This window comes from Lissotriton helveticus, chromosome 5_1 (assembly GCF_964261635.1).
Source record: "Lissotriton helveticus chromosome 5_1, aLisHel1.1, whole genome shotgun sequence".
Taxonomy (NCBI): Eukaryota; Metazoa; Chordata; class Amphibia; order Caudata; family Salamandridae; genus Lissotriton; species Lissotriton helveticus.
The window spans coordinates 1,807,519,424-1,807,544,173 of record NC_136065.1 but is presented as its reverse complement, the minus strand read 5'-3'; the positions used below and the strand labels follow the sequence as shown (position 1 = coordinate 1,807,544,173).

The 24,750-nt window shown below is 41.8% G+C and overlaps 1 long non-coding RNA gene across 1 annotated transcript in view; it reads left to right on the top strand.

Annotated features, from left to right (window-relative positions):
• The first annotated feature begins 1,742 nt into the window (after positions 1 to 1,742).
• The window catches only part of LOC144753823 (uncharacterized), a 43,373-nt gene continuing 20,365 nt past the window's right edge, over positions 1,743 to 24,750 (top strand). Inside the window, exons 1-2 of the long non-coding RNA XR_013594549.1 lie at positions 1,743 to 1,848; positions 1,960 to 1,987. This is a non-coding gene — a long non-coding RNA (uncharacterized LOC144753823). The remainder of the gene's footprint in view (positions 1,849 to 1,959; positions 1,988 to 24,750) is intronic.

The following is a 24,750-nucleotide window of genomic DNA, read 5'->3' as shown; positions in this document are numbered from 1 at the left end:
CGCAGGGTGATCTCTGCTTAAAGATATGGACTTGGTGGTGATAACTAGAGATACGAAATTGTATTTTACAGTGACATCAAGGCTCAAGGGCACTCTGATGCTGACGTGAGATACTTTAAAACAATGCTCCCATGATGCTGGGTTACTTATCACGTTGTGTGGGTTGATTCCCAAAATTGATGATTTTTTGTTGGTTATGTTCGTTCGCCGGATGAGGGATTCCTCCTCACGCTGAAAATATGCTGAGAAACATTCCGTTTTGTGAGTCGCAAAAAATCTCAATTTGCAACCTGCAAAACGGGATTGTCGAACATCTGCATGCAGATTATTTAACAAATCAAAAAAAAGTGCTGCTTGATGGACACGGGAAGACCATCCCTTATACTGGGTAACTTTCTAGAGAAAAAATGTTTGAGGGAAACGGTCTTTCTAAAACTGGGTGCGTCCAATTCGTTAGGGTTCTGTTTCTGTCAAAGATCTGAAGTATTTGAGATACCTTGTTCATGTTCGCTCGTTTTAATAAGCAGGGTAACATTCCAGGATAAGACCCCCGAACCCGCCCCACAACCAGGGAAGAAGGAAAGATGTGACGAGCTTGATTTATTTAATTTAAGTTAGAGCTTGTTTTGACTCCACGTGCTGCCCGTGACTCTTGCACGTTAGGTGCCCAATCCTCGGTGGATGCTAGCTTCTGTTTTTGGCCATGTGTGGCTGTGAAATTAGCCACTTCTTCCTGGGCAGGTTAGCTAAGCACGGCCTAAATGTGTCCCTCCTGCTTGGGCAGGCGATCCCAGCGCGATGACATTTGTCGCCCAGGCTCGCCCTCATATTCCACAGCGCTCTGCCGCCTCTTCTTGAAGGAGAAGCGCACGCTAATTGAGCACGGTACTGAGGCGTCATGTTGTTCATTCGGAGAGCGTCTTCTGCGTGCGGTGAAGGGCCTGCGCGGCATTAGCGCGTGCAGCTTGAAGTCGCGAACGCGGCAGATCACCTCAGCCTCATAGCTGCCACTTTATTCTCAAACGCGGGATGCTGAGTCTGTGCCTAACATGCGCTCTGCCCACCTAAGATGAAAAAAGCCCTCCTTTCACAATGTTTAGGAAGTGCTTGATATGTAAAAATGGAAGTGCTGGTACTCAATACAGGACACTGATGCGCGTTTCTTGAACCCCAAGATTCACAATCACATAAGCACTCCTATTCCAATAATTGGTTGAATTTTTTTTTTTTTAAATCCTGTTTCTGAATAAAGTTTTGAATAAAGTTTTTGAACAAAGGTTTAGACCCTCCTCCGAGTGGTAAATTCATTTATTTTTCATAAGATTTTCGTTCGTACTCCAATGATTCATCATAATTCAAATCATCATGAGATTGCTGTAAATACATCAACTTTTCAAAATGCCCGATGCATTTCGAGCTAGCAGCTCTTCCTCAGGGGACTTTTTGTCTGAAAAAATATGTCACATTACTTGTGGTATGTAAAATGAAGTAAAAAAAACCTATGTTGCATTATCTCGTTTTTACATTCTCACTACACGTGAGTCACGTTCTCAATACACTCGTGTAATTTATTTTAAACTCACCACTAGCAAAAATCATCTCTTACATATTTGTACACAAAATTAGCATATCGCATATAGTCCATTCTTCTATTACGATGAAGGTACAGTATCACGTGACAAAACAATCTGACACATCGAGTCATAGAAAGAGCGCTGCACGCCGCAGCGTAACCACGCAGCGAGCATACCACGTGATCGGCCCATAACAGTATACAGAGACGCTGACAGATAGAGCGTCGCACGCCGCAGCGAGTAGATCGAGACGGGAGGAATGAACACATAACCGGTAAGAGAACAGAAAGCAGAAAGCATCTTATATGCGCTTTTCGAGCCCATAACAACCTAGTTACAACAACTTGATAGTATAACATGGAGATACTTCTTGTTTTTTTTACAGATACACAAACTTAGCAGAAAGTGTTCAGGTTAGTGAACCAGCCAACCCGGATCACTTATTCCTCTTGAATAAGAGGTCTAAACACGTGGCAATCATATTTTTGATGGGTTATAAGGTGATACACAGTGTACAGGATACATGCATGACATATACGTTATGGGAACGTGACAATGGGATAATGTAAAAACGAGACAATGCAACATAGGTTTTTTTTAACTTTATTTTACATACCACAAGTAATGTGACATATTTTTTCAGACAAAAAGTCCCCTGAGGAAGAGCTGCTAGCTCGAAATGCATCGGGCATTTTGAAAAGTTGATGTATTTACAGCAATATCATGATGATTTGAATTATGATGAATCATTGGAGTACGAACAAAAATCTCATGAAAAATAAATGAATTTACCACTCGGAGGAGGGTCTAAACCTTTGTTCAAAAACTTTGTTCAAAACTTTATTCAGAAACAGGATTTAGAAAGAAAAAAAAATAATTTTCAACCAATTATAGGAATAGAAGTGCTTATGTGATTGTGAATCTTGGGGTTCAAGAAACGCGCATCAGTATCATTATCTACCCCTGAGGCTCAGTAGGGGATTCACATGCAGCACCAACCACACTTTTGAAACGTTACATAAACTGATTACAGTACGGAATACATGTGAGTGCGGAGTCACTTCCAATTGGTCTTTCACACTCAATACAGGACAGTAACGACCCATTTAAAGGGATGGTTTTAGGGTACCCATGGGCCTTGTGCCCACAGTCATAAATGGACTGCCCACTCACTTCCCTGTTTATCAGCTACCTACTCACACACCAGAACATGTGTTTCAAGGTGGTGGTAACATCCTTAACGATCCTTGGCAAGGCCATTCGGCCTCGCATTTTGGACCCATTGGCTTTGCCAATAGTTCGCAGCGTGGGCCGGGAGGCCACGCGGTGCCGGTACGGGAACAGAATCGCGAGGGCAAAATGTCAGCGAAAATGCTGCGCTGGGATTGTGCTCGTCATTTTGAATTCGAAAAACTGCCCATTGGGGAACCAAGGGGCGGCCAGGGAGAGAGGCTAAAAAGGGAGGGGGGGCGGAGCTTTCCTCCCAAGAATTCACTCTGGAGCGCACTGGCCATCGATTCCCACCCACACCAAATTACGGTAGTCGCAGACGTAAGGACGGCGGGTAAGGGCAGAGCAAAGGCAGTACAGAAAGGTACTCACGAAAAGAGTAAATTCGATAGTTGTGGTGCTCAAACAGTGCCCTTGGGATTCCTCACGACAGGGGCACAGGTGAGCAGGTGACCGCACACTAAGACAGCGAGGATTGAAGAGCTGCCCAGCCAGTGCCCTTAGGATGCCACATGGCAGGGGCACGTAGGAGCAGGTGAGGGGTCAGCAAAAGTACTGGCCAGGCGGAACGGCACCTGCAGTCTAGGCTAGGTATAACAGCCGGCCATCAGGTCGGTGTCAGGGGAAGCCTAGAATCCGTAAACACTGGAATACCTGCACAACTGACCACCACCCAGGGTTAGTGTTGTCAGCCAGAAAGATACAGAGAAAGTGGGACTTTATGGACTTTATTGCCAAGAGATGCAAAGGATGACAAAACATGGGTCACAAATAACCAACCATGAATGTTGTGAAATATTGATCCATGCTTTAAGTATTATGTAATAAACTGCAGCCTTTTTTACACCATAACCGTGTGTCATTCAAAATGTGTGGGGAGAAGGGGGTGTAATGAATGGGGGCCACAACATGGTAAAGGAGAGCGAACTCGCCAGCCTGGGAGGGGTTTAGCTACGCGCCACTGCATCCAATGTCTCCACAATTAAAAAACATAACGCTATTGATGTAGCTGGCCCCTTCATTTTGTCGGCAGGAGCCTCAAACACCTATGAAATTACACAGCTACTTCTTTTTCCTTTTTCATTTTTATAATAACCTGAGTGGGATTGGTAACAAAAAACAAAAAAACAGTTGCAAAAGCGTTTAAAAATAAAATAAAAAAAATCAGGCGGAGAGGAAAAACATAAGAGGGTGGAGGCAACACGGAAGTCCCAGATGGGGGCGTAAGCAACACAGGACCGCGGCTAGGTGAGTTTTTTTTAAATGATTGGTGGCAGAAGCAACATGTAGAACAAGGGGACAAATCAACATGAGGACACAAGTAGGGGCTGAAACAAAATGGAAGGCATGGTTGGGATAGGCACCACGAGGGCATGGGAGCAACATATAACATGTATGGAGAAAATATACAGGCCATTCGCAACATGGAGAGAGTGGGGACGAAGCAAAGGGACAAAAGAGAGCAACATGGAGTGCAACAGAAAGGCAGAGAGAAACACACGGGGGAGACAGCAGGAAAAAACATGCACTCTTGTAGAGTGCCTACACAAAAAGAAGTAGTACCTGAAAAGTGAGCAGTAGAAGGGCATAGGAATGCTTCTATACTATGAGAGGAACAAAACAAGAAGAGAAAGGAACACCCACAGAGCTAACGAACAAGAAGCAAAGAGTGACAATGAAGCCAACCAATGATAAGCAGTGTGCAGGCTCTAAGCCCACTCTAAGATAACAATATGCTTTGCACGATAACGTGTATTGTCATAAGAGAGTCCTACAAACTCTGAAAACACATTTTCTTTCAATAAATCTCGTTCTGGTAGAGCTCTATGCTGCCAGTGGGATCAGTCCATTTCATTGATAAAACGTCCTTCCTTCTTCTTGCCATGATTTCCTTCCCTCCGTCCTCCCCACATTCCTTCCCTCCTGTTTCTCCTACCATCCCCGTCTTGCTTTGCCTTCCATCTTCCCTCTTTCCCTTTATTCTTCCAATCCCGCATTTCTTCCCTCTCTATCCCCTACCATTCATCCGCCCTTTTTCCCCTCCTTTATTTATCCCTCCTCTTCCTACATCCTCCCTTCCTGTTTATCTCTCCTCCTTTCTTTTTTCCGCCTCCCATTTCCTTCCCCGCCGCCATCTTCCCTTTACTCGCTGCCATCTTCCCTTTACTCACCTTTCTTCTTTTTCACTCTCCCACCATGCTACCTTCAGCCCTCCCTAATAGAGCACACGCCTCCAGGATTACTTGTGTCCCTGTGTCCGTACAATTTAATCTCACCAGCACACTTTCTCACCCTCCTTTTCTTGTTCTGGGGTTCCTTGTCTCTTAGTTCTTGTGTCTTGCATTTTCCTAGACCAGTATCACTCGCAGCAGACTCTAAGGAGCCCCATTCTCTTGGATTCCCTGTCCTGCCACTGGGGTCTTATATGTAAGTTTCACCATGTACTTAAAACTAATGACGTGTATGATTATTTATTTGCACAGCCCGTCCCCCGATGCACCCCACTGTATCTTGCCCGACAGAAGAAGCGTTGGGACCCAGATTTGCTTCTGCTTTACATTACTTCTCTAATGAAAAACCTATTTTGAAGGTTTGAAAGGGGATTTGGAGAAAGATTTTGTGGGCATAAATTATTAAGAGACCCAGTTAAATTGAAATATGCACCAAGGTTTCTGACCGAATATATACGGATGAAAGTGTTGGGGGAAACAGCATAGGAATCAGAAGACTTGTGGCTTTTGATTTAGCAGGAAAGCAGATAGCATCTGTCATGGAGTTGTTTATCATCAGGGAATGGGCATTCATCCAATCACTGAAGTGAATAGCCAGAAGAAGAAGATTTGTTTGTCATCAGGATATAGATGATAAGAGAAGGTGAACAACAAGGTAATATGTCATAAGTATTTGATTTACAGAGAGAAAAACAGAGATCGCAAAACTGAGATTTGAGGAACATCAACTGGCAGAGGAGTAGGGATAAAGCGAGATGAGTACCATGTAATGTTATGCAGATTCGTTGGGTACACTATCACCCGGGAGGGTATCCTGGCACTGAGCAGGTGTGAGTCTAGGCCTATGGCCTAGTGGGACTGCTCGAAAAGCCAGATCTTCAGCTTCTTGCGGAATTGAAAAAGTAGGGAGGATTGTGTAGACGCAGACTGTTCCATGCTTTGGAAGCAGTGTAAGACAAGGCTCAACCACCGGATCTGGTTTGTGCAAGTTGGAGTCCTGATGGGTAGACCTGTCTGGATGGTTTGTGAAAACAGATGCGATTGTTGAGGTATGCTGGGCCAGTGTTATGGAGTGCCTTAAAAGTGTGTGCGATGCATCCTCACGCAAATTGGTAATGTGCCAGTATACTGCCATGCAAGATCAAGCCCGATAGTACAGCCCAAATCACTGCAACTATGGAACAGGGAGCTAGACCCTCCAATACAAGATTAACAGTGGGATTTTTGCTGTAGACAGCTCCTAGAGCTTTCCCCAAACTATAGACTGCGTCTTATCCATTTAAAATTTTTGCACCGCTTTTATAGAACCCCTGCTAATCTACATCGCATGCGCTTAAGAGATGATGAGAGATGCTGGAGGTGTGGGTTTGAACCTGCATCATTTTTACATATGGCTTGGGACTGCCCTAAATTAGCTGACTTCTGGCGAGACATATTCGAGGCTGTGAACCAGATACTAGAGAGAGATGATAACCCGACCCGCACCTTGGTCTCCTTGTCCTTGTGCGAGACACTGTGCCCCAGAAACGTAAACTACATGCTCTCTTATTGTCGTACGCCCGGAGGCAAATCGCTATTCGCTGGGGTAGACGCAAGGTACCTAAATTTGAAGCATGGTTGGCCGATGTTACTTATGGACATACACAATTGGGGACTTATTGGGAACTGATGCCTTTGGCCTCTAGACCAAAGAATATTTGGGAACCGTTTCTACAATGGACAAGGGCCAGGATAGCCTCCCCTGCAAATGATGATACTGCAGTAATACCCTGATTTATGTATGCACTCTATTACCTGTCATGTATTATGTGCTGTTGCCCTTCACTAAACCCAATTACATCTTTGTGTACATTAGATGGCCCCATATAGGAATATGCCAGGTACTCTGCACCTCCTAAGCGAATAGACTACGCCCTGTACGTAGCCCCACATTAGATAGATGTGACAATATGTGACACTTAGCCCGACCCATAATGCAGTGATGTTTTTTACTGTACAGATATAGCCATACTATGTAACCTGTAAATTGACCCCTCCTTTGCTGAGGAAAGATGCTCGGATCAGTATTTGTTGTATGTTCAATTTCCTTTTCCTTAGAACTTTGTACCATTCTTCTTACCACAGATTATGATATGAAGATATGTCTATGTCTCATTATGTAAAATTCAATAAACATATTTTTAAAAAAAAGTGTGCGCGAGGAGTTTGAATTGTGCTTGTTTGTGAATGGGGAGCCAGTGGAGCTCCTTCAGGTGGGCTGTGATGTGAGTGCGGCATGGGAGGTAGAAAGTGATCCTGGCCACTGAGTACTGAATGGTCTGCAGCCCTCTGGTGAATTCTTTGTTGATTCTGGCATAGAGGGTGTTTCCAAAGTCCAGGTTGCTTTTGACCAGGACATGCCTGACAGTTTTCCAGGCGCTGATTGATTGCATTACAAAATTCTCCTCTGCATCTTCAGGATATGGAAGCATAAGGCGGTGACGGCATTGACTTAGGTGGTCATGTCGAGTTTGCTGTCAATTATGATACTGAGGTTCTTGGCGTGGGTGGTGGGCATCAATCCTAGCTCTCTTGGCCACCACGTGGAGTCCCAAAGTGATTTTCTCTTCCCAAAGATCACAATATCAGTCTTGTTGGTGCTCAGCTTTAGACAGTTGGCCTTTATCCGGTGGGCAACTTCAGTAATGCAGGCACTGAACTTTATCCAGGTACTGGACGTTTTGTCAGTGAGGGAAACAATGAATTGCATGACCTCAGCACAGAACAGGATGTTGATATTGTGAGGGCAGATGATGCTTGTTAGAGGGATCTTGTATGTGCTGAAGAGGGTTGGGCTCAGGGAGGATCTTTGCAATCATGAAACACAAAAAGATTGGTTAAAGAGATAGGAGCAAAACAAGTTAAGTGCTTGCTTGGTAGGGCCTAAAGTAGTATGTAGAAAAGAGAGTAGTGTGGCTGATGGTGTCATATCTGGTAGAAATGCTAAGCAGTATTAGAAAGGATAACAGTTTTTCATGGTGTGCAGTTGTGATGAAGTTGTATGCGACAAAGTGCAGTTTCAGTGGTGTACTGGATTCTAATTATATTATTAAGGGAAGTAAAAATGCTGCAAAGTCAGTAAAGACAAAGCAGTCCAAGATTCTGGAGAAGTGAAGTTGTTCAACAGGGTGATAGTTTGAAGAGGTCGGATGGATTAGCACAGGGCTCCTGATTAAGGTTAGGGCACTAGCTAACATGAGGCATTGAGGATAAGTACTAGAACTCAGTGAAAAGTAAAAATGTGCCCAGTCTTGGGTTGCTTGTTTTCCTGTGCAAGAAGGACCTGCTCTGGCAGTTCGGTCTGGACTGTTCCTATTGGATCAGAGTCCAGACTGATTTGTTTGTGGCTGGGTCCAAACTGAGCTGGTATGGTGGGAGAAAAACTATGGACTGGAGTGCGACCTGAGAAATTGCAAGCGGCATTGACTTAGGTGGTCATGTCGAGTTGGCTGTCAATTATGATCCTGAGGTTCTTAGCGTGGGTGGTGGGCATCAATCCTAGCTCTCTTGGCCACCACGTGGAGTCCCAAAGTGATTTTCTCTTCCCAAAGATCACAATTTCAGTCTTGTTGGTGCTCAGCTTTAGACAGTTGGCCTTTATCCGGTGGGCAATTTCAGTAATGCAGGCACTGAACTTTATCCAGGTACTGGACGTTTTGTCAGTGAGGGAAACAATGAATTGCATGTCCTCAGTACAGAACAGGATGTTGATATTGTGAGGGCAGATGATGCTTGTTAGAGGGATCTTGTATGTGCTGAAGAGGGTTGGGCTCAGGGAGGACCTTTCCAATCATGAGACACAAAAAGATTGGTTAAAGAGATAGGAGCAAAACAAGTTAAGTGCTTGCTTGGTAGGGCCTAAAGTAGTATGTAGAAAAGAGAGTAGTGTGGCTGATGGTGTCATATCGGGTAGAAACGCCAAGCAGTATTAGAAAGGATAACAGTTTTTCATGGTGTGCAGTTGTGATGAAGTTGCATGTGACAAAGTGCAGTTTCAGTGGTGTACTGGATTATATTATTAAGGGAAGTAAAAATACTGCGAAGTCAGTAAAGACAAAGCAGTCCAAGGTTCTGGAGAAGTGAAGTTGTTCAACAGGGTGATAGTTTGAAGAGGTCGGATGAATTAGCACAGGGCTCCTGATTAAGGTTAGGGCACTAGCTAACATGAGGCATTGAAGATAAGTACTAGAACTCAGTGAAAAGTAAAAATGTGCCCAGTCTTGGGTTGCTTGTTTTCCTGTGCACGAAGGACCTGCTCTGGCAGTTCGGTCTGGACTGTTCCTATTGGATCAGAGTCCAGACGGATTTGTTTATGGCTGGGTCCAAACTGAGCTGGCATGGTGGGAGAAAAACTATGGACTGGAGTGCGACCTGAGCAGTTGCAAGCAGCTTAGATGAATTCAAGCATTCCATCCATCACCTTGTTGCTGTTATAGTTAAATAGTGATGTCAAACTGGATACTGTATGCGATAACAGTGTAGAGGCTCGATAGTTTAGGATTTAACATAGTAGGATGATACACAGAGGAGATGGCACTCTTAAGTATAGGAAAGGGTTCAGCTGTGGATGTCAGGGAGAGTGCTGTCAGTTGGTAATGTTAGTCAAAGATGGAGGTGAAGTGTAACAATATGGTGGCAAGTCGTACAAAGAGTGGGGTTAGGATGATTCTAATTTTTCTGAGTTTGAAGGAGAAATTGTGACGTCCGAGGCTGAGAGGAGCGAGTGAGTTATTGAGAGACGAGGTGAGGAGAGAAGACTGTTGATAGTGCAAGCAAGATTTCACAGGTCGGAACATAGCAGTGTTATTAGATCTTGTAAGGATGAAGATTTAGCAGGGCTTAGGGCAGAAGTACGCTGGCTGAAGGATAGTTTGCTATCATTTAGGTATGCAGTGACTTTTAATTTCTGTGGTGTAGAATGAGATGATTTGTAGTCATAAAGGCATGCTGTGTGGTGTGATGTCATGTTGGAGGAGGAGATTGTACTTATTTTTTTTAAAAGTAGTTGACACCCAAGTTCTTCTGAGTGTGCTATTAGACCGTGTCATTGGGTTTCCTTTCTGCTTCCTTTGATTTCTTTAGAGATCTAGGATGCACTTTTTATAAATATATCTATTGATTCATTGTTAGTTATTATTATGTTGTGTGAAAAAAAGTGGCAGACTTATTTCCCAGGCTATAAAACATGCCAACAGTTACAGTTCACAGCGGTGTAACTGCCTAACAAGGAACCTATGAGATAGATCAAACTCCTGTAGATCTTCTCACCATTACCAAGGATACCTCTGTAAAAGCACATTTAAAATTTAAATAACAAGGCATCCTCTTTCCCTACAATGCAAATATAAAACATAAAATAAAGAATTTTGAACAAGTACCTATAGAAGAACTGTTACAAAGTGCACTAAGATGAGATGGCATAACAAACTAATAGAATAATGGCTTATCTATGAAAGTATACATGACCCCATACACCAGGGTATAAAGCATAACAAAAAATACAAATATAAACTCACCCAACTTCACTGCCACACTTCTCTTGGCGTTAGTATTTTACCTTAGCACCATTTCTCATTTAACAATCTTTTCATCAGAATTCACTTTGGGCAGTTTCTTCCATCTGGAAATTAAACTTTCCACATTCATCATCTTCAGCAGCTACAGTGTGTTTATACAACTTCATACATGAAGACAATAGAAACAGCCTCATTTTTTGTCTTCATTTCCAATTACATCCCCAAACCCAATTGCACAACTTGAATCTTGATGAAAGTAGCGTTCCCTAGGTATAGGGAGCGACCCTCTGGGCGCTACTGAGTTGAATCGCCAATGCAATATCTTCCAAAGTAAAACAGAAGGTTGTAATAAGTATGAAAAACAGAGTGTTCGAAAGTTTTCAATAAAGTTTCTCAATTTTCAATTTAATCATTCATGTTCATGAACCTTCAATGTTGCAATTCACATCAGAAGTGTTCTTCTAGCATATTTGATGAAATACATTTATAGCAAGGTCCCAATGCATTATGTGCCTAACCAGGCACTTCATCAGCAGAAACTACCAGAGAAAATATATATGTATGAGGGTCCACAACTTCATAAAATATTTAACACTTTTAGCAGTATTGTCATGCAAAGAGATCAAAAAATTACGACAAAGATGAGATCTAGATTACAATTTGATAAGCAAAGAAGAAAAGTAACTATCTTGCAACTAATTTGTGTCAATTCCTGCGTATATGATAAGGGAAAGTGGTTAGGGTATCCCCAGTGAACAAAAAGGAAACAAGTGTGGATAAGAACCTAACCGTGCATCACGTCAATATCGCTATCGTGTAAAAGAGTAAAGCAAACCAGCTCAGGCTGAAGTATGATAAAGTGTGTTAATAAACAAGTCAGTTGTAACCTGTATAATAAAAGTAGAAACAACGCGTGCAAACCAAAGGTTAAAGCCCCGTGTCGCAGTGAAGACAAAGTGTGAAGATCTTACCGCTATATGTCGAGTAACAAACCCGACGTGAAGTCTCAAAAGTTGAGTGTCAATGCGACGAAGACGCCGATGGGTAATTAATGGTCGAGCCAATGAAACTGACAAAGTCTAAAATATGGCAACTCGAAAGTGTCGGCCATTTTGGGACAGGTAAAGCATATTGAAAAAGTGTCAGCCATCTTAAAACAGGCAAAAAGTGAGGTAAAGCTGACGTGAAAAATGAAAGAATGATGACAGCAGTGCAGCACAAAGTTGTGAAAAAATAATAAAACTATAGGTGAAAAAAGTGTAAATAACGATAGGAAAACCTATGGTAAAATATACTGCAAAAAAGGTGTCACAATGAAAAGATATGTGAGTAGTGAGAAAGATATACACATTGGGAATAAGAACACAGTGTAAAAAATTCCTAGGAGGCAAAACAAAATAAAAACAGTGCATTAATATCCTTGATTGCATGCATTATTGACAAGTAGCAGGAGAATTCCAAACGGTCATTTAGCCCATAGGGCTTCATTGAATCAAGTCTAAAAATCCATTTGTTTTCTTTTTGTAAGAGTTTTCTATTCGAGTCTTGGTTGTCTATGTTGGTGATGGTTTCGAGAACCATAAATTGCAGTTGAGCAATGTTGTGTCTCCGGTCATTGAAGTGTACTGCTATGGCTGATTTTTTATTATTTGTTCTTATATTACTTTTGTGCTCTGATAAGCGTGTTTTTATTTTTCTTGTTGTTTTGCCCACATAAACTAAGCCACATGGGCACTTTAGTAAGTAAATCAGGTTCATAGAATCGCATGTGGCTGTGACTTTGAGACGAATGGGAGTGCCTCTCCGTGGGTGATTAAGGATGGTCCCGTTGATAATAGCGGGACAATTGTTACAATTGTGACAAGGAATCGTCCCTTTGAATGCTTTGGTATTCGTGGTCTGTACATTCGATTTTAACATGTCTTGAATATTCTTACTATGGGTAAATGCAAATCTTGGCTGTGCTTGAAAAATGCATTTGAAATCAGGTTCATTCGATAGGATTTGCCAGTGTTTAAGAATCGCTTGTTTATATGAAAGACTTTTCGTGGAATATCTTGATACTACCACTGAGCGTCTCTCAGAAGTTTTTTTGGTACTTTCCAGTAGGTCAGTGCGTGATTTGACATTGCATATGTTAGTAGATTTTTCCAAAATTTTGGGAGGATAACCTCTTTCTTGAAATCCTGGAATCATGCTTTGTATTTGTATCTTTGATTCCTCAGGTTCCGAAACTATTCTTTTGACTCTGTACAGTTGAGATAATGGTAAATTGTTTTTAAGTGAGGTCTGGTGGAAGCTACCATAATGTAATAGATTATTACGGTCTGTGGGTTTTTTGAACAATGTTGTCGTTATTTAGTTTTGTTCAATTTGTAGTAAGACATCCTAAATGACCTTTTGGAATTCTCCTGCTACTTGTGAATAATACATGCAATGACTTTTCCTGCTATTTCACTGTTGAAAAATCAAGGATATTAATGCACTGTTTTTATATTGTTTTGCCTCCTAGGAATTTTGACATTGTGTTCTTATTCCCAATGTGTATATCTTTCTCACTACTCACATATCTTTTCATTGTGACACCTTTTTTGTAGTATATTTTACCATAGGTTTTCCTATCGTTATTATGACTTTTTTCACCTATATTTTTATTATTTTTTCACAACTTTGTGCTGCACTGCTGTCATCATTCTTTCATTCTACACGTCAGCTTCACCTCACTTTTTGCCTGTATTAAGATGGCCGACACTTTTTCAATATGCTTTACCTGTCCCAAAATGGCCGACACTTTCGAGTTGCCATATTTTAGACTTTGTCAGTTTCGATGGCTCGACCATTAATTACCCATCGGCGTCTTCACCGCATTGACTCTCAACTTTTGAGACTTCACGTCGGGTTTGTTACTCGACACATAGCGGTAAGATCTTCACACTTTGTCTTCACTGCGACACGGGGCTTTAACCTTTGGTTTGCATGCGGTGTTTCTACTTTTATTATACAGGTTACAACTGGTTTGCTTTTCTCTTTTACGCGATAGCGATATTGACGTGATGCACTGTTAGGTTCTTATCCACACTCGTTTCCTTTTTGTTCACTGGGGATACCCTAACCACTTTCCCTTATCATATACGCAGGAATCAACACAAATTAATTGCAAGATAGTTCCTTTTCTTCTTTGCTTATGAAATTGTAATCTAGATCTCATCTTTGTCGTATTTTTTTTATCTCTTTGCATGACAATACTGCTAAAAGTGTTAATTGTTTTATGAAGTTGTGGACCCTCACACATATATATTTTCTCTGGTAGATTCCCCTGATGAAGTGCCTGCTTAGGCACGAAATGCATTGGGACCTTGCTATAAAGGTATTTCATCAAATATGCTAGAAGAACACATCTGATGTGAATTGCAACATTGAAGGTTCATGAACATGAATGATTAAATTCAAAATAGGGAAACTTTATTGAAAACTTTCGAACAATCTGTTTTTCATACTTATTACAACCTTCTGTTTTACTTTGGAAGATATCGCATTGGCGATTCAACTCAGTAGCGCCCAGAGGGTCGCTCCCTAAACCTAGGGAACGCTACTTTGATCATTTTGAATTTCACACCTAAAGTCCGACTAGGTGATACCGCTGTGGCACTCTACAAACTTACACTTTTGAATTATTTTGCTTGTGCCCAGTCACCCACATTGGAATTCTACACTAGTTACAGTCGCACACCCTAGACCGGAGCACGGCGTACAAGTTTTTTCTAACTAATAATGACGACATATGAAGATATTACGAAACTCACTGATGTAAGAGCAGAAACTTTTGCATTTATTGAAGAGGACGCTTCAAAGATATATGCACTAATTCATGATGTGTCCACACCTACCTCTAATAAGAGAAGCAAAGAGAATAATATCAAGCAGTTACTATACCTGACAAAGAGAGAAATAAATCAACGGCTCCATGCCAGCACCCTCATAAGATACCATCGGGCACAGAGGATTCCGAGAGGCCTAACAGTGCCACTAAAACCATTATTATGTAAGAACAATCAAAAATTCATCGAACGCTGGTACGCCATACTGAATAAGTGTTTGCATGACTTAATTTTGCTCATGATAGAAGAGTTATCGAAAGTCATTGATGAACTTAACTAGGAAATCAAATCACACAATCGAAAAATGACCTACAAGGAATGTTGGACGAAGAAGACTGGGGGAAAATTATAACAGATATAAATCAATAATTGGAAAAGTATACAGAGGAGATTAATGAGCGCAAGGTGCGCACATTTAAAAGAGACACTATTGATTACAAGCTGGGGGAGGTGTACTCTTGGGCTGAAGTGTATGCAAGAAGACGCCAATAAAAACACAGTCCAATACTACAGAAACAGAGACGTCGTCGTCAGGAGATAGTAGACCAACTAAACAAAGAGAGACAAGTGACCAACCAACAACTCGCAACATCTTGCAATCTTCTACTAGGGTGCCTTTTTTAGAAGAGGTCCAAAAGGACCCCGAAGACCCAGGCGGGGCAAAAGAAAGCGGACCATCCACATCTGCTCTGAAGGTCCCAGCGCCGACCAACAGAAGCAACAGGAGTAAAAAAAAAGATAACCAATTGGTGATTAATATTTCGTCCTACAATCTTACCAAATGTGAAATCAAAACATTACAAAAAGGAACATTGTTTGTTCCCACATACAACACGAACAAACTTGAACTAAACATCAGTTTTTACAAATTTATGCGCAACCTAAGACTACGTCACTTTTTTGAAAACATTGTGGTTTCAGAGAAAGAAGCAGAACCTGATCCCCAATTGAAACATCTAAGACCTATGAGCACCTTCCAAGCATCAATAAGCCACAAATCTTTGGATACTTTTGAATCTTTAGTTCTCAGTGACCTCAACAAATTTGATTTTAGACATCACACCAAATTCCAGAATCTGTCTAAAAAAGAACTTAACACTCTAAAGAAATTATCCAACAAACCTGAAATTACGATTCAAAAGGCTGATAAAGGAGGAGCTCTGGTACTCATGGATACCAATTTTTACATTTCACAAGTGAATGCTCATGTTAATGACTCAGAAACATATGCTCCATTGGAGAATGATCCCACCAAAAAGTTCCAAGAACATTTGTCCAACATCTTGAAGAAAGCATTCGATGATGGGACCATATCCCAAAAAACCAAGAATTTTCTTACCAAACATTTTCCTTCCATCCTATCCATCTATATGCTTCCTTAAATTCACAAGGACTTGCATCAACCTCCTTTTCGAGCTATTGTTAATACCAGAGGAAGCATCCATGAACCTATTGGGCAATTCCTTGATTTACACTTTAAAGATTTCGTGACCAAAGCCACAACCTATATAAAAGATACCACTGATTTTGTGATCAAAATAGCTCAAATTTCGATACCAGAGGACCAAGAGGTATGGCTTTGTACCATTGACGTAAAGGCGTTATACACGTCCATCCCGCACAATCTTGGCACTGAAGCAGTAGAAGCGATGTTGCTCCAATCAACTTTTGATCACAATTTTCAATTTGTTTTGATGGAGTTATTAAACTTCACGCTGTATCAAAGTTACTTCAAATGGCAAGGTAGTTACTTTTTACAACTCACAGGCACGAGCATGGGAAATTGCGCAGCTCCTTGCTACGCTAATATTTTTATGACTGACTTTGAAACTCATAACATCTTGAATGGCGAACACTGTAAAAAACACGCTCGTGTTTTTTTCAGGTATATTGATGATATTTTCATTCTTTGGCAAGGGCCTCATTCTATTTTGAAACAAGAGTTGGAGAACCTGAACAAAATTAATGATCGTATCCAATTCACTTATCAAATTGACCAAAAAATGATTGCTTATTTGGACGTCTTACTACAAATTGAACAAAACAAAATAACGACAACATTGTTAAAAAAAACACAGACCGCAATAATCTATTACATTATGGTAGTTTCCACCAGACCTCACTTAAAAACAATTTACCACTATCTCAACTGTACAGAGTCAAAAGAATAGTTTCGGAACCTGAGGAATCAAAGATACAAATACAAAGCATGATTTGACGATTTCAAGAAAGAGGTTATCCTCCCAAAATTTTGGAAAAATCTACTAACATATGCAACATCAAATCACGCACTGACCTACTGGAAAGTACCAAAAAAACGTCTGAGAGACGCTCAGTGGTAGTATCAAGATATTCCTAAACACTGGCAAATCCAATCGAATGAACCTGATTTCAAATGCATTTTTCAAGCACAGACAAGATTTCCATTTACCCGTAGTAAGAATATTCAAGACATGTTAAAATCGAATGTACAGACCACGAATACCAAAGCATTCAAAGGGACGATTCCTTGTCACAATTGTAACAATTGTCACGCTATTATCAAAGGGACCATCATTAATCACCCACGCAGAGGCACTCCCATTCGTCTCAAAGTCACAGCCACATGCGATTCTATGAACCTGATTTACTTACTAAAGTGCCCATGTGGCTTAGTTTATGTGGGCAAAACAACAAGAAAAATAAAAACACGCTTATCAGAGCACAAAAGTAATATAAGAACAAATAATGAAAAATCAGCCATAGCAGTACACTTCAATGACCGGAGACACAACATTGCTCAACTGCAATTTATGGTTCTCGAAACCATCACCAACATAGACAACCAAGGTGTGAATAGAAAACTCTTACAAAAAGAAATCGAATGGATTTTTAGACTTGATTCAATGAAGCCCTATGGGCTAAATGACCGTTTGGAATTCTCCTGCTACTTGTGAATAATACATGCAATGACTTTTCCTGCTATTTTACTGTTGAAAAATCAAGGATATTAATACACTGTTTTTATTTTGTTTTGCCTCCTAGGAATTTTGACACTGTGTTCTTATTCCCAATTTGTATATCTTTCTCACTACTCACATATCTTTTCATTGTGACACCTTTTTTGTAGTATATTTTACCATAGGTTTTCCTATCGTTATTATCACTTTTTTCACCAATATTTTTATTATTTTTTCACAACTTTGTGCTGCACTGCTGTCATCATTCTTTCATTTTTCACGTCAGCTTCACCTCACTTTTTGCCTGTTTTAAGATGGCTGACACTTTTTCAATATGCTTTACCTGTCCCAAAATGGCCGACACTTTCTAGTTGCCATATTTTAGACTTTGTCAGTTTCGATGGCTCGACCATTAATTACCCCTCGGCGTCTTCGCAGCATTGACACTCAACTTTTGAGACTTCACGTCGAGTTTGTTACTCGACATATAGCGGTAAGATCTTCACACTTTGTCTTCACTGCGACACGGGGCTTTAACCTTTGGTTTGCACGCGTTGTTTCTACTTTTATTATACAGGTTACAACTGACTTGTTTATTAACACACTTTATCATACTTCAGCCTAAGCTGGTTTGCTTTTCTCTTTTACGCGATAGCGATATTGACGTGATGCACGGTTAGGTTCTTATCCACACTCGTTTCCTTTTTGTTCACTGGGGATACCCTAACCACTTTCCCTTATCATATACGCAGGAATCTACACAAATTAATTGCAAGATAGTTCCTTTTCTTCTTTGCTTATCAAATTGTAATCTAGATCTCATCTTTGTCGTAATTTTTTGATCTCTTTGCATGACAGTACTGCTAAAAGTGTTAATTGTTTTATGAAGTTGTGGACCCTCATACATATCTATTTTCTCTGGTAGATTCCCCAGATGAAGTGCATGGTTAGGCACGAAATGCATTGGGACCTTGCTATAAATGTATTTCATCAAATATGCTAGAAGAACACTTCTGATGTGAATTGCAACATTGAAGGTTCATGAATATGAATGATTAAATTCAAAATTGGGAAACTTTATTGAAAACTTTTGAACAATCTGTTTTTCATACTTATTACAACCTTCTGTTTTACTTTGGAAGAAATTGCATTGGTGATTCAACTCAGTAGCGCCCAGAGGGTCGCTCCCTAAACCTAGGGAGCGCTACGTTGATCATTTTGAATTTCACACCTAAAGTCCGACTAGGTGATACCTCCGTGGCACTCTACAAACTTACACTTTTGAATTATTTTGCTTGTGCCCAGTCACCCACATTGGAATTCTACAACTTGAATCTTCTCATTTTGCCCAAGATTAAGTCCCAAACATATCCTCATAATTTGTTTGAGTACTCACAAATCCATTGGCAACTTCCTCATGGTCATAACCCTGTGATGTTTGAGCCCATACTTCTTCATGAATATTCTCACTTCCTCTAATACGAGGCATGGAAAATAATCTGCAACAATTACCTCAGAGAAAACCTCTCTCAAAAACAGTCTGTGAAGAAGTCTCTCAAGAAATCACAGAATGTCAGCGGTCCTCACGTCACTGACAAACAAGACTTTTGGCCACTTTGAGAAGTAGTCCACTACCACTGTGGCATTCCACCCCAAAGCCAACTGGATGGTCCTGTAATATTGAAGCCACTCTCTGACATGTCTTCTAGTGTAGCTACAGGGTACCACATCTATTTCCCTAGCCATCAGGTTTTATCACATGCAGCACATTCTTCACAATTTCTAACATGCCTATCAGCTTCCTAACCTATCCCGGCCACCAAAAGTCCAATCTATCCCTCTTTTTATCAGTTGATATTCCACCGTATCTCTCATGCAGCATTCAATCAATTTTGCTCTAATTAACACTGGCACCTCAGATCTGCATATGGTGGCTCCATCATCAGATCATTCTCACCAGTTAAATTTATTAACCCCCAATTTTACTGCAATTTTCCGCATATTTATGCCACCAATTTGCCAAACTATTACTTACCTCTACCAATTTTCCATCATCCTCAACCTCTACTAACAGGGACGGATTGGGAATTCAAATGAACTCAGGCAGAAATGTTCATACCAACCCCACACTGCATGAGGTGTCATTAGAAGAGGGTCATGGATCCATAGGTGGGTCATGGTAGCCTATGCATCATTGAAAATAGCCCTCTAGCCTGCAGACCACTGGGAAAATATCAGGGTGCAGAATGGACAGAGTGCCTGCTGTCAGTCACTCTTTATCCACAATGACTGGGTCTTCCTCAATAAACAGCCCACACTTAAATTGCGTAGCCGGGAACACGCTTCATTTCATTTAAGCACTCCTACAACTGGTTCAACCATTTTGCAATTTATGAGGTTGCTCAGCTCACTCCTTTGGGGTAAGAATCTCAACCTGAAGTGCATGGTTTGTCCTTATTTTAGACCGTGTTCTCCACACATCGGTGCAGTGTTGCACTAATACCATCACAATAGTGCCTCTTTCCCTAAAACAGAGTAACTGCTCTCAGCTCCAATAAAAAAATTTGACACAAAAAACAACTACTCTTTCTTCTCCCATTTTGGCTTGTATCATGAAAGCCCCAATCAACATGAATTAGCATTGGTCATTTTGATTTCTTTTTGCCATGAAAAGGTTTCAACTCCCTTGCATCCCTTATGTCAGTCAGCCATATACTTTATTCGACAATTCAACCATAAAAGATCAACATTTAAATAATAGTTGGAGACAATCATTTCAATTAATTTCGATTATTAAAAACATTCACATAAATTGATAAGAATCTCACTGTACCTTGATAATACACTTGATAAAACGAAATGTACAAATCATCATTAAATTGCCCAAAACAGGAATAAAAACCATGAACTGTACTAAGTGAAAGCTAATTGAGAATATCTCTTTCTAATGGCTAACGGCTCTTTAATATAACTAATCACAGAGGCATAAACCCAGGGTGATTCTAACTACTGTAAATACATGGAGCCCTTTTTAAGTGAACTAAAAGGGAGTGACCGTAAAAGAGGAATTAAAAAACGCATCATTACAGATCTGTGGAGCGAACAAAAAGCATAAAGGGCATTGTGCTTTGACATGAATGATTATCACAGGAGCAAGTCGGGAGATTCTCGAACCATGCACCCTGCTGCGGAAAAGCTAAAAGAAAATGTGAGGCCCCCAACCTTGACCTGGTCAAATAAAACCTGCATTATACGATTTCTCCATGAGTAATGAAAATCTTCCAACTCATGGTTAGGCGATAGAAGGTGGTAAATACCCAAAGAAGACAGCTGGAGTGCATTCTTTCTGTGGGTAAAGTATGCCTCATTCTAAAAGAAGGTCTTTATGCGGGCTTTGGCAGAAGTGGGTATTACATTGGGGTTGGTGAAAAACTCAGGAACCACTAGTCTAATAAAAGTACTCTTCACATAAGCTAGCCAAGGAATATTAGCCATCTTGTCCAAGGCTAGGTAATCCAAAAAACTACGGTTGAGAAGACTTTAATCAGGGAATATCAAAATTTCAGCCACAGCTCAAGTGGAGCGAGCCCAATAGAAACTTCCAGGCAATTTAGACCCATTTCCGAATGGTAAAAAAAGGTAGATGAACCAGAAGGGGCCATTGGTAGTCTACACAGAAAGCACTTTTCACCTTGTGAAGGCTAGTACAGTTATGATAAACCCACAGTCCCGCCCCATAAGTATCAATCGAGCAACATTTGGCTTTATACAAGAATATCATCTCCTTCACTGGCCTGTGCCCCAGTTTTGATGCAAACCAAAACATGGCCTCAACTGATCTGGACAAATGCTGTGCTCTTAGGGTCAATAGTGATCCCCAATGCAAATCAAATCAAAAGGCAAGTGATTAAAACTCTATACTTTAGAGATAGGGGCACCATCAATAAAATGGGTCTTAGTTTTTGTTACTTTTGGCGCACAGACCATTATAAAGGTCTTCAAATGGTTACTCTTTAAGTCTAAAGCCATCATGACCTCAGAGAAAGCATCCATCGCTCTCTGCAGGCCATTTGTAGTCATGAGTATAGGGACTGCATCGTCCATATATAAGAGGGTCAGGATAAACTGATACCCCGCCCAAGGGGCATCCAGATTTTTCTGTAGTGGATGATCTTCGAGGCCATTTATAATAAGAAGAAATAAAAACGGTGCTAGAATACACCCCTGGTAAACTCCCTGGTTACAATAGATGGGTGATATACATTACCCCCTCAAGCCTAAGCGAATATTAGCTGAGGTGTCCCAGTGAGGATGGCATAATAGGGTAGTTAAAGCCTCTTCCATCCTGAGATTTTCACGCATCACTCATAAATTGGAATGGTTTACTGTGTCAAATGTGCATGACAAGTTCATAAAAACTAAGGGCCTCATTCTGATGGAAGGCCATCCAACAGCTCGCCGGTGACGGTCTATCTGACATCTGAAGCATCGGTCCAACAGCCGTATTACAATACAGGCGGTCTGACCAATGCCTGCGGGGGGAATTCGCTTCTCCTTCGACAGGTTGAAGGAGCCCGTCGGGTTTGTGGGTGGATCGTAATCACCGAAATGGAGGCGGTGCCTGCCCAGGCACCACTGTGGCAGTTCCAATGCACCTTTCCGGCAGCCTTTTCATGTTTGATCTGCTGCCATGAAAAGGCTTGCAAAAAACACACAGTTGATGGACAGAATGTAGAACAATGTCATACATTCACCCTCATGCCTCATGGGAACAGTCCAGTCCGATCTACCAAGCCATGTCTTTCCCAGACCGGAATCAAGCATCCAAGGACCGGTTTCTGGCTATCAGCCTTCATTCAGCCTGGATAGCTTGACTCCAGTGGTGTGGAGAGCCTGGGACTCACGTCTGAGCATACCCAGCCCACTCGGGGTGAAAATTGCAAAAAACACACAGTTGATGGACAGAATGTAGAACAATGTTATACATTCACCCCAGTACAAAGATCTGGGCCTAAATCCATCGTTTTTTTGCACTCCACACCACCCTGGGTTAGACACTGGCTATATGCAAATCAGCTCTGACTCTGTGCCTCATGGGAACAGTCCAGTCCGAACTACCAAGCCATGTCTTTCCCAGACCGGAATCAAGCATCCAAGGACCGGTTTCTGGCTATCAGCCTTCATTCAGCCTGGATAGCTTGACTCCAGTGGTGTGGAGAGCCTGGGACTCACGTCTGAGCATACCCAGCCCATTCGGGGTGAAAATTGCAAAAAAAAAACAGTTGATGGACAGAATGTAGAACAATGTCATACATTCACCCCAGTACAAAGATCTGGGCCTAAATCCATCGTTTTTTTGCACTCCACACCACCCTGGGTTAGACACTGGCTATATGCAAATCAGCTCTGACCCTGTGCCTCATGGGAACAGTCCAGTCCGAACTACCAAGCCATGTCTTTCCCAGACCGGAATCAAGCATCCAAGGACCGGTTTCTGGCTATCAGCCTTCATTCAGCCTGGATAGCTTGACTCCAGTGGCGTGGAGAGCCTGGGACTCACGTCTGAGCATACCCAGCCCACTCGGGGTGAAAATTGCAAAAAACACACAGTTGATGGACAGAATGTAGAACAATGTCATACATTCACCCCAGTACAAAGATCTGGGCCTAAATCCATCGTTTTTTTGCACTCCACACCACTCTGGGTTAGACACTGGCTATATGCAAATCAGCTCTGACCCTGTGCCTCATGGGAACAGTCAAGTCCGAACTACCAAGCCATGTCTTTCCCAGACCGGAATCAAGCATCCAAGGACCGGTTTCTGGCTATCAGCCTTCATTCAGCCTGGATAGCTTGACTCCAGTGGTGTGGAAAGCCTGGGACTCACGTCTGAGCATACCCAGCCCACTCGGGGTGAAAATTGCAAAAAACACACAGTTGATGGACAGAATGTAGAACTATGTCATACATTCACCCCAGTACAAAGATCTGGGCCTAAATCCATCGTTTTTTTGCACTCCACACCACCCTGGGTTAGACACTGGCTATATGCAAATCAGCTCTGACCCTGTGCCTCATGGGAACAGTCCAGTCCGAACTACCAAGCCATGTCTTTCCCAGACCGGAATCAAGCATCCAAGGACCGGTTTCTGGCTATCAGCCTTCATTCAGCCTGGATAGCTTGACTTCAGTGGTGTGGAGAGCCTGGGACTCACGTCTGAGCATACCCAGCCCACTCGGGGTGAAAATTGCAAAAAACACACAGTTGATGGACAGCCATGAAAAGGCTGGCGGAAAGGGTCTTTTGGGGCCATTAGCAGGGCCATTGTCCCCCTGTGGCGCTCCGTTATGGGCCATTGGTCCACCTATGGTGTCCCCCTTAGCATCCATGCACCACATGGTGCCTTCCACATGGTGCACAGTTTTAAAAGTGTATTTATCTTATTGAGGCTTGTGCTGGGGCCCACAGCACAAGCCACAATAGGAGAAATACACTTTCGGACAACCATGAAGGCAGTCGCATCATAATCATTGTGGCGGGACCGCCAATTCCTTGCCGGGCGGTCACATTTCCGCTTCGATGCAGGTTGGCTTTGGTGTGCCTGCCCATTAATAGGGAAAGATTCCAACATTATTCAACAGTACCAGAGCCTTGTTTAAAACCATATGGCACCTCAGAATTTTTTTTATTACAATTGGTCCACTCCTCCAGTCTTCCTATAAGAACTCTACCCAGAATCGTTACTGTAGAGTCCAATAAAGACATTGGACCATAACAGGCTGGCTTATTCCTATCCCCCTTTTTGAGACTGAGGGCTATAACAGCTTCTTTCCATGTGGAGGGTAAATGGCCAATAATTGCAGCTCTAACTACATTTGTAAGCAAAGGGGCCCGTAGGGCAATGTTTTCTTTAAACAAGTCCAAAGGGATTCCACAGGGCCTGGTGCTTTTCTCCACTGAGTGATCTTACTGTCCGCTGCACCATCTTTAACTTTGATAGTATAACTAAACCTAATGGCCATGTTCATGTCTTTGGCAGAGAATACCTTAGTGTCCTGTTGCGTACAAAGTGAAATTGAGGAATTAAATGCTTGTATGAATTACACGACCCAAGACCCAACTGGGTTTTAATAGTCTATCTTGGAGGGAGGCCCTTCTGTAAAAATTGGGTGATTCACGACCTACCATGAAGGTCTAGCGTCTCTGGAATCCCCTGTGGTTATTAGGTCAGACCAAGCAAGATCTCTTAATTCAGTCTTCCAACCCCAGGGAGTAGCTTTATAGACCATGTGAGCTGTTCTGATGTCCCCCTTTCTTTGGGGACACTGTTTAAGGCTACCT